Source organism: Lathyrus oleraceus, chromosome 5 (genome assembly GCF_024323335.1).
Source record: "Lathyrus oleraceus cultivar Zhongwan6 chromosome 5, CAAS_Psat_ZW6_1.0, whole genome shotgun sequence".
NCBI lineage: Eukaryota > Viridiplantae > Streptophyta > Magnoliopsida > Fabales > Fabaceae > Lathyrus > Lathyrus oleraceus.
Genome location: NC_066583.1, coordinates 311,504,554 through 311,516,427, shown reverse-complemented (window position 1 = coordinate 311,516,427; position 11,874 = coordinate 311,504,554). Strand labels below are relative to the sequence as shown.

The window sequence follows — 11,874 nt, the reverse complement described above, 5'->3', positions numbered from 1 at the left end:
ATGATCATTAGTTTAAGTTCAAGTCCATAGCCCCATAACCCCCCACTTGTCCCATTCATGTTCATTTCATATGATTATTTCACCTGGTCATTGCTAGCCCTTGTTTGGTTCATTCATGGTGGTACATGGGTCTATCAATCCCTCGTTTAAGTCTCATTGCCCAATGCATTAGTCCTTGTTTAATTGGTCTTTGGTTATTGGTTATTCAAGTCCACTTCAAGTCTCATTCATTTTCAATATCATAGTGGATGGTCCATTAGTCTTTGTTGTGGTTCTATTCAAATTACAAGTCTTGGTTCAAATCATATTCCATCCAAATTACAAGGTTCATGATTCAAATTCATTCATTACAATACCAAGTTCATACAAGATTCAATGTTCATCAATGCATTCAAAGTCAATGTCATTCATTCAAGTCAAAACCATTCAAATTCATTCCAAATAATCATTTACATTGCAAAAGAATGTTCATTACATCAAAAAATACAAAAAATGGAATTGCTGACCAAATGTTGACTTTGGTCAACAGTTGACTTTTTGGTCAACTTTGACCAAAGTCAACCCAATTCCCGAACTCCCCATTACCAAAATCCCTAAACCTCTAATGTTCTTGTTCTTCATGATCTTCATGGCATTTGTCCATCACCTACAAGAAGAAACCAAACACATGTTCATTATGCCATTTTTCATACATGAGCCAAGTCCAAACCAAAATCATATATGGCCATTAATGTAATTTTCAAGCAATTCCAAGCATACTATTCAGCTATGTAAAGAAAGGGATGCTACTCAATCTTACTATAAGCCTCTTGTATCATGTATAAGTGGGACATCTAGCAAGCGCTGGATTGCAATACAGAACAGATCCATTGATTCTGAATTGAGTTCAGCTGAGCCTGAAATTCATGGAGTTCAGCCTGAAGACTTTTACGAAGACGTGCATTTCTGGTGATCAGTTGTTGGTAATTATTGGTCCCTGCTTACACCACTAATTTTCTCTGACCATCCAAAGAGACCTGGAGATTAAGATCCACTGCCTCCATATAATATGATTCGGAATATTATGGACATGTATTCTAATTATGGAGGTTTGAATGCTGCCCTGCTGGAGGAGAAAAGGTCAGTGTGGGTCATGAATGTTGCTCCTGCCAGGGCTACTAATGCACTTCCTCTCATACTAGATAGAGGTTTTACAGGTGTTATGCATGACTGGTGTGAACCTTTCCCCACCTACCCGCAGACATATGATATGCTTCATGCAAATAGGTTTTTATCATAGTTCATTTCAGAACAATGCAATCATTAAACAGAAGCAACAACAATCAAAACCAATAGAAACCTTGCATAAAATCAACAAAAAAAAATATTATAATAGGAGAAGCAAATTATGGAAGAGGGGAAAGAAAAGATTAACAGAACTCAAAGAAAATATCCAAAAAGAAAACCAATAGAATTAGAACTTTTGAAACCACTTGAAACCTCTTGAATCATAACAACCAACTAACTTTCTAACCTCTCAAAACTAACCTATAACAGAAGGATAACTTCACATAACACAAGGCCATAACCGAATCCTAACCACCCTTTCTAATTGTCATAACTAACCTCCAAACTGAGCTTAAAAAAACTCACATTACCCTTCAATCAACTCCATAACAAAACCTCCAAACCAAATTCCTCCAACCGAATAATCAACACCCAACAACTTCGATTATCCTCCAACCTAAGTGTCTCACCCTAAAAACTAACATCAACAAAAAGCTCAGCAGAAATTCATATACATACTGAACTTAACCAAATAACTCACTAAATAATCTCAACCGAATTTCCAACTGACATTAGCCACTTCTCAACTTCTAACCGAATGAACAACCAATTTCATAACAGCTGACTGATTTGAAATCAATAGTTAACAAAGTGCATCAAACTAATACAAGCATAGCATAATAGATAACTAACAACATTTATTGTAACCATATAACTAACTTCAGATGAGAACCAACTCGGTAACTAACATGCCAACTGTCATAACCGGCAACTGCTAACAACCACTTCCAACTGAATCACAACCTTAAAAACTCCAATTCGTAACAGATTCGAACCGACTGCGAAAACCAACTGCACCTTGCTACAAACCTTCAATCTCCCTAACCAACTTCCCACAACAACCAACTGAATTCCAAATTGCCACAACAAACTCTAACAGAATTCATAACCTCTCCAACTCTCTCTAACTCCAACACAACATAACAGAACGAAACCGACATAAACACCTCCCTCACACCTTCAAACATAATAAGAACCCGCTCAACCAATACCTAACAGAACCTGCATAAACGCCTCCTCCAACCATCCACCAACCACAACAGAATTTTCCCAAAAAAAGGCTTCTAACAGAGCAGAACTGAAGACAAAAACGAAAACCTGCAACTCAACATTTATTCACCTTCACTCTACAATCCAATTTCACCCTCAATAACCAAGGATCCTCTAACATGCAATCACCTTCAATCAAACACTTCAAAACCACCCTTGAACCTGCTAACAAAACTTCATCCTTCAATCCACGATTTACCATCTTCAACTCAATACAATAACAATTCGGCGGCACTTCTTCAATCCAGCAAAGAACTCGTGACATTCACCCCACCGTAGACACATACAAATTGCCACAACCACACAATCACGACCAAAAAAAGGAAACAGAAATAGGAGGAATTGAAGAAGAAGAGATCAAGAAGGGAATCGCGAGTAGAGGAACTGCAGAGATGAAGAAGCTCGGTGAAATCTTGATTATTCGGTGGTGGTCCGTTTCTTGGCACAGGGAGCCTTTTGAATCTTGGGCCTAGGGCCTAAGCATTTTTCAGACTATACCCAGTTCAATCATACATCCCCATTCGTTTTTTCACACTTGGCCCATTAATCCAATTTGCTTAACATTAATCCATTCTTAATGATTTTGATTTATTTTAATCCTAGTTTTTTCTTTGATTAGTAGTGATGCTGTTTGTTAATCTAGATTGTGATCAGGATTTTTTTTATTAGGAATTAATATGGTTTTGATAATTAGGAATAGTTAGAATTGATTAGGTAATTAGGTTTTAATCAATTTCGTTAATTAGACTTAATTCTTTTTTTTCCCGAATCAGTTCCATTGTTATTCTTTGCCATGATTAGTATCAATTGCCATTAGGGTTTTTATATTCTTTGTTTTTATCATTTTGTTCATGATAGAATAACATGCTTAAAATGTTGATTTTTGTTCTTTAAGTCATTTCCATTCAATTTTCCATTGCATTGTGATTACCATGTTAATAGGTATATTAGATTCACTTGTGATTTAGCTTGTTAGATTTCTCACTTGATTAATTTTTGGTCCTGATTCACGCTTAGGTAAAATTTCACCTTTAGAATTAATATTCATTTTAATTGACTTTTAATTGATTCATTTGGTTTGCGATCATATTGTAAATTGAAAATCCCATTTCAATTTAGGTGATGAATGTTTTGTATGCTTAATTTCATTTGCCATGATCACATGATAGATCTTTGATTGTTTTTCATTGAGTAACCCATTACCATTTGAATTGACTTAAACCATTGAATGTGTTTATATATTATTGCATCATTCTCATTCATTTGAATTGATCTCATACTAACCTATTTGTTGCTTTGTGTTTCCACATGTTACTTGGAGATTCGAGTACACTTTTAGCTAGCCTTGCTTCTAACCTACCCAATAACCTTGTATTGTTTGTAGTACCAAGCCACTTGTATGCCTTAGGCATGGTGCATATTTTGTAATTTTGTATAATATTCTTTCCATTTCCATTTATGTTGTAATTTCTTACATCCCCTCATTGTGGGTCAAATGTCCCCACATCCCATGATCATGTAATAGATTATGTTTATTGCTTATTTTAGTTAATTCACCATGCATTCTAATAATGAAGATAAAAACAAAACGATAAATAAAGCATTTTAAAAGAAACAAAAGGTACTTGATCCAACGTCAAGTTGTTTTCTGAATAAAACTCACACCACTAGAATGTGAATACTTGATCCAACGTCAAGTATTTCCCACCTATACCATGATCCGTTATATCATCTCTTCTCTGTTCTCTTCTCAACCTCATTCAACCTCTCACCTCCACTCTTCACACACACTTTTTCATAATAAACTCAAACACTTGATCCAACATCAAGTTCCTTCTTCAAACCATTTTCATAACAAACCAGAATGCAAAAATAGGGTGTACATGTTTGTACATAACATTCAAGTACTTGGGTTGTCGTCCGTACCTAGCTTGAGAACCCGATGTAAGGCCCCAATTTTGACCCTAAGATCCCTCATGCTATCTCATCATTTGCATTCGCTTTGGGATCACACCTTGGCATCCTCCTTACCCCTCATTCATTGGGTTTGCATTGGGAGAGATCACCAAGAAAATTTGATTGTATCATACTTTATTTTTCATCGTTTACTAACCAAAATACCAAAAGCATATCTATGTATAACTTTGTTTCTTTTGTAGGTAGTGTGTGCATCCACCTATGCCTCATCAAGCTCAAAATTAGGGTTTGAGACCCTCATGACAAGAGATCAATCAAGGAAAGGTTCACAATGTTTCTAAACATCATATATGGATCCCCATGTTATTCATTTATCACTTTGATCAAGAATTCATCATGAGTTTGAAGCTTGTTTACCTTGGAAGCCCTAATTCATCTAGGTATCTTGTGTAACTTCCTCAGCAAGTTTCTTCATCAAATGGTCAAATATTTCAAGGGATACTTCATTGCACATAATATTATACATATATGATCCTCCATGAGTCCTAAAGATCAAGATAACTTCAAGTTTGCAAGTTGGTTCCAAGAGGTTGACTAGAGAAAGTCAACTAGTCAAAACTGGGGTTCCCTAAACCCTATCTCCTACAAGTTTTGTCATATGAAAATGATTACAAGAGAAACATTACTCTTTATGACATTAAAAACAACTTTCATGTTGACATCAAGAGCTAGTTTTTCTTGGAAAGTCATTTTTTATGATGAAAGATTATAGGTCATTTTGTATGTGCCCTAGTTAGGAAGTCAACTTCCAAGGACCATAACTTGCTCAATTTTTATAATAGGAAGGCCATATAAGTTTCATGATCAATTTCAATATTTATTATTCAACCTTTATTCTTTGATGAATGTCAAATTCAACTTGCAAGGGCATGTTCCAAGAGGAAACATTATAGGTCATTTTGGGCTATTACCATTGAACAAGCAATTTTCCTCAACTTCTAAAATGCATAACTCCCTCATGCCAAATCCAAATGATGTCAAATGTGTGACCAAATTGAATAGGGGTTAAATAGCTACAACTTTGATGAAAAAACCATTTTCATTTGAAGCTCATAGCAAACGTTATTCAAGGTGGAAGAAGTGGTCATTTGACTTTGTACTTAGAAAATTTTCAACTATGTTTGATTTCTCCAACTTCCACCTCAAACTTCATCACGATCTAATATTCAAACGGAGAAGTGTTCAGCATCAAAGTTGTTCCCCTTGATGTCACCTTTCCAAAAAGTCCAAGATCACTTCATTTGGACAAGAATTAAGGGACTTGTGTATGGTTCCTTTGTTGGGTTTGTTTTGGCAAGTTTCGGATTCAAGTGATCATTTATACTTGCATGCTTACATGTGATGATTTTAGTACTCATTATGCATGAATTAGAGGGGGATTGCATCATGGTTTGGGCCCAAATCAATTCCCATGCATCCATGCACCAATGTTATTATTTTTGGTCAAATTTGAAAGAGGTGCAAAACTGAATTCCATAGCCTATATATACCAATGCATTGCCTCAGAACTTCACACACACCTTGCCCAAGCCTTGCCAAGTGATCCCAAAATCCTACACCATAGAATTCCTTGAAGATTTCTTTGAAATCGAGTTTGAATTTCACCTTCTATTTTGAGATTCAAACTCCAAGGATTCATTGCCTTTTTCATCTCAATTGGTCACTGCAAGCAAGAGGAGGAAGAACCAAGTGAATTCTGATCAAGACCAAGCCAAATCATAGCAACCTGAAGGTAAATTTTCAGAAACTTTGAGCTTTCGATTCTCTCTCAATTCTTCAACATTCTCTTTGATTATTGGTTTTATGAAGTCCTACCAATGTAGGCAACAAAATTGAGTTGCTTTGAGGTCAAATCGAAGCAACTCAGATCATGCACCTCAAATTTCAAATCTGTGTATCTTTCAATATACTTTGAATTGGAAGAAATGGATGCCAGATTCGAGCTCCTGAGCATTTTTACTTTAAAATCATGTCCTTGCTTTTTATTTTGGTGGTGGTTGATGGTGGACTAGTCCGGTGAGGTCCACCGGAGAAGATGACCGGAGCTAGGGCTTCGGCGATGCGTTGGCACAGTCCAAGCCATCTGATCTGGTTCCCATGTTCTAATCTCAACCTTTGATTTGAATTACCATGCGTGTGCACGTGTTAGCTAAGATGTTTGGTGGAAGTGCGCACTTGGCCATCAAATCTGCCACCTCAATTAATGAGGGAGATCTGATGGCCCTTGTTTTATCTCATTTTATTTTAATTTCTGAATTTTCATTTAATCCTTTTATTTTGTTTAATTCCTAGTAATTTCATTTTTAATCCAAAAAATATGGGACTTTCACCAAAAATCTTTAAATATTTTTCTCTTCCATATTTTGAATTAAAATGATTTTTTGGATTACTTTTGGTATTTTTGATGAATTAAATTTTTGAGTGCATATTTTTAATTGTTTTAAAATACTTTTGACTTTCCAAAAATCATGAAATTTTTTGTCTAAGGTCCTTTGACCTTGTTTGACCTAGGATAAATCCCTTGGCCATTTATTTGGTGTTTTGAAGGGAATTGACGTTTTGTCCAAATTAAAATTCATTTTAATTCACTTTTAATTTGATTTTTTAGTTAAATGTTTAAAAATTATGTTGAGCCATTTTTATGGTCTTGTGATGTTTGACTTTCTATTTGGGTCTTGGTCATGGTTGATTTGACTTTTGTTTGATCAAAACCATTGGATTTAGAGGATTGATGAAATATACATTTCATCTCCCAAAATGAATGGATGATATTGATCAAATGAACTTCCTCTCATGATCAATTTGTATTTCTATTTCCCCTTCCCTCTTCATCTTCATCCCTATTATTCCCCATTCCCTCATTTGACCAATGATTTCTCTAATGTATAAATACTAATTGATTTATCAATGACCTTGTGTCAGATGAATCAATACAAGTCTAACTGAGATAGGTCCCTCCCATTTTCTTTTAGTGTGTGGTATGTTTTAGGAGTTTGGTTCTTTATACCAAATCTCTAACAAGAATTAACACCTATATTTTTATTGTCGGACTCAGATAGTTGTGACTTCTACATAAGTCCAATTACGATTGCTTAACATAGAGCTAAATTTGACCCTCAAGGCATAATATTCTAGTAAGTGAGATTGTAAGTCTCCCATTATTTATGGAATTGTGTGAAAACTTGACCTTTTTTTTCCTTTCATGAGAGTTGATGGCATACTTGTTGAATTATCCAAGTTAGAGCCCTTCTCATGGAAGATGTCTTGGTTTAAGGATTCATACTTGTGAATGAATGGTTGAGTATTCTCCAAAAAATGACTTAATCAATTAAAACTCATCACTAACATTTGACTAACCATTGACTAACTTCTTAATTAATATTTCTTTACTTTTAAGTCATTTACTTTATGCACTTTAAATTTCAAGTACCTTTATCATTCATTGTCATTTACGTTTCATGCAACTTGTTTATGTTTCAAGTCCTTTTCACTTTGCTCATTTGAGCCATATCTTGTGATTATGTATATTGTTTGTTTGTCTTTTGTTTTGTTTGTGGTCTTAGGACCTTAAAACATTTAATAACAACAAAAACCCTAAAAAAACATTTGATGGACTGTTGGATTTCATCTGAACTTCTAGACTTAGAACTAGGCAACATTCCCTATGCTAAAGGACTTAGCCAATGCCAACATTTGAGACTGAGCTATCTTTGACTATGTCTTTCATTCGATGCAAGACTTTGAGTGCCCTTGATTCATCTTCTACTCTGTCTTTGTGCTTAATTGCTTATTTTGTTATTATTGTCTATGTTTGATGTTTTGTTCTGAGTTGATCAAAGAATACTTCATTAGCTACATTGGAAGATACTGAAGAATGCTAGCTATTGGAATGCTTGCTTGGATTATGGATATCTTTATTTGATTCCTAGATGTTATATGATGCTTGGATATTTCTTGTTGCTTATCAAAGTCCAAGGGAAAATGGGTTTCTATATGACATTCTTATCTGTTGGATTGCATCCCATTGGTCAGATCTTTTCAACTCTTAAAATTTTAATTTCTTGCTTAGGGTAGTCTTTTCATCTCCTCCCACTTCTTTAATTTCAAAATCTCTCCCCCTTTTCAAAAACTTTCTTTACTTGTGATTTCAAAATTAGAAATGCTTTAATGATTATAAACTTTGGCCTTATGCCATTGAACTTTTTAAATTTTCCCTTCAATCAAACTTGTAAATAAACTTAACTATATTGACTTTAATTTCAAAAAGACAAAAAGAACTAACAACCCCATTCAAATATTTGGCCTTTTGTGCCTTTTCTTATTAAACTTTTTTTGTTAAAAATCGATCACTAATTCCTTTGAAATTTTTACCACGAACTACGAGGTTTTGATCCCTCATTTTTATGTTGGTATGTAGGCATAAGACTGAAGGTCTTGTCAAACACAAAAATTTCTCATCCTCACACTCTATATTTTATCAAACATATTTTATACCCAAAAATATATGCACACAAAAAGGGCTCCCTAGGACACTTTGGGTGCTAACACATTCCCTCTGTGTAACCAACCCCCTTACCTGTAATCTCTGGCATTTTATTATTTTTTATTTTAAAACTTCTTATCTTTGGGTTTTGTGCGTACTTTTTCCCTTTTCCTTTGGAAACAATAAAAGTGCGGTGGCGTCTCTGGTTTTACTGACGTCAAGTTCATCCATAGCTTGATGGTCACGAATTTACCGCTACACCTGACACTTGACTTTCCCCCTTAAAATATCTAATGATTCAAACAAGTTAGATCTAGTTGCTATGAGGGATAAAAAGGGTAGTTAGGACACCATTGTCCTCTCAACTCCCAAGTACTCTGATTGTCAACCGTACTTAGTCAAGGGTCATATACTTGTCTCCCTCTAAGTTGCAATGATTAGAATTGCCAAACTCTTTTTCACAATTCAAGTCTCTTTTTTTGGATGAAAATGAGTGGTTAGGATAACATTATCCTCTCAACTCCCGAGTTCTTGGATTGTTGACTGTATTTAGCCAAGGGTCTGATGCTTGTCTCCGTACATAAAATCAACCCCAACAAATCAAATCATCTTTTGCCTCAATGCACATCTCTTCAAACCTTTCAAAAGGACGTGTTACTTTCATTCTACCGTGAATGATACTTAAGCCTCTATGTGCGAGCAAGTAATGTTTAACTCCAAGAGTGTGATCCACGCGTATCCATTTTATCGCAAACAAGGAAATACTTTCCGCTCCCATGACAGAGTATGCAAGCAAGTGAACAGTAGCATACAAATGTCAATATTGTTCAGTAAAAACAATCAAACAAATGTTCTGTTTGTGAGTCGAACTACGGAGCTCTGATTTCCTCATTGCACGTATGAGGATATGTAGGCACAAGGGCCTAAATCCTTGGAGAGCACATTAAATTAAAATTTATTCTCTCTCCCACCTTATTCTTTCATCTCATTCCCAATAGCAAACAGCATACAGATAAATAACATCCATACACATTTGATATGAGCAAGTGGTTCCCATGGAGTACCATGGATGTGAAGGGTGCTAATACCTTCCCCTTACATAACTGACTTATGAATCTGCTCTTGGTTGCGAGACCATTCTCTCATTTGGGGTTTTATCTCTATTCTCCCTTTCCTTTGGAATAAATAAAATCTGGTGGCGACTTTGTATTTTTCGCGGCGCGACAGGGATGAACTTTAAATTTGGTTTGGTGAAATTCGACCATCATCATCTAAAAGCCAAAGGTATATCCTAGTTGGCATATATTATTTTACTAAATAGATAGAAGTGATACCACTAGTCAATGTCGACCAAGAGGCGGTGATAGATTTTATCCAAAGCCATATTATTCACAGATTTGGAATTCCTGAGATCATAACAACTGACCAGAGGTTAGTATTAACTGGTAAAAAGATGCACAATAAGGTCAATAATGGTCTAATAAAAAAAACATGTTGGTAAAAAGCCAAAGAATTGGCAAAATACATTAGACCAGGTGTTATGGGTGTGTCAAACATCCCCTAAAGAGGCAAACAATTCCACTTTGTTTTGACTAACATATGGGCACGACGCTTTCCTTCCTGTCAAAATATATTTACAGTCGACTAGAATTCAAAGACAAGATGAAATGCCATCCGAACATTATTGAAACATGATGTTAGATGAACTAGTCGATTTAGATGAAGAAATATTATCTATTTTAGATGTGTTAATAAGATGGAAGGAGCGAGTTGCTAAGGCGTATAATAAGAAAGTTAAGACAAAAACTTTATCGCTAGAAGATCGTGTATGGAAATTCATTTTTTCCATGGATAAAAAAGACAAAACCTTAGGCAAATGGTCACCCAATGGGAGGGTTCATTTCATATCCTTCAAGCCTTTTTGAATAACGCTTACGAAATCTAAGAATCATCACCTAATCATCGAATCCTAAGAGTAAATGGTAAATATTTGAAAAGATATACACCTATACTTAAGGAAAATTAAGATTCAACGAAATAGTGTTGCACCATGAAAAATACATGAGCGCATTATACACTCAAAATACAACTGAATCACCATTGAATTTTATTTATTCTAAGAGAAAGGAAAAATATCAATAAAACCCAAAGGGAAGAGAAAAGGGTAAGGAAGTTGATCAGTGCATTTTCATGCATATTCTTTCACTATTATGTTGCAACAATTTTAGAGTGTCTTTTGTTACTTTTACTATTTTAGTGTGTTTCCTTAGATTAGCTTATTGTTACATTTATTTTAATTTCGTATGGTATTTTATGAATAAACAACTACTTACACCCTCTTGCTTCACATGTCATAACTTGGGCTACGAGAATCGGATCAATGCGTTCTAATAGGCACTGGAAAGTTAAGAGGATAAGATAAATACTTTATGTTGAATCCAGAAGAAACTTTGGAGTTTAGAAGAGTCGAATAAATAGTTTAAATTTCATACTTTTAGAAATTAATTATTGTTGGGCCAATTTTGGGCCGTTTTTTATGTTTTCCGTCCCGGTTGGGAGTAGAACCTAATTCCTTATTTCCTTATATCTAGTAGCAGCCGTGATATTGTTCATCTAATTATTCAATATTCACGATTTGATGGAGACTAATCCTTACGGTTAATCTGCTAAATCGTGTTTCCATAAGGCTTCGAGGCTTTTACTTTTATCAATTCAATTTCGTTTCTCTTTCAATTTTGTTCTTTGAAATTCAATTGCTTAATTTTTTATTTCATGGAATAGTTTTAATTGATTTTGTTTGATTGCATCCTAACTAAAATCTCTTTTGATGTAGCTTTGTCATTAAATTGTGTATGTTAAAATCATGTTTGCTTAATTCATGATTGTTGTAATCCATTTATGCTTGTCAATCACTATAGTGATCGATAGAGATGGAAGCCGCATAGGGAACCGAAACATAAATTAACTAGTTCATAAAATTTTGTTCATAGATTAACTAGTTCATAAAATTTTGCTAATCATTTACTTTCATCTTAATC

General features: G+C 34.7%; 1 long non-coding RNA gene across 1 annotated transcript; it reads right to left on the bottom strand.

The window, feature by feature from the left end:
• Nucleotides 1-403: 403 nt before the first annotated feature.
• Nucleotides 404-2,901, bottom strand: LOC127084230 (uncharacterized). The gene is made up of 2 exons (XR_007788661.1): nucleotides 800-2,901; nucleotides 404-646 (listed from the first exon to the last, which is right to left on the bottom strand). It is a non-coding gene; the product is annotated as an uncharacterized LOC127084230 (long non-coding RNA).
• Between the last annotated feature and the right edge of the window lie 8,973 nt (nucleotides 2,902-11,874).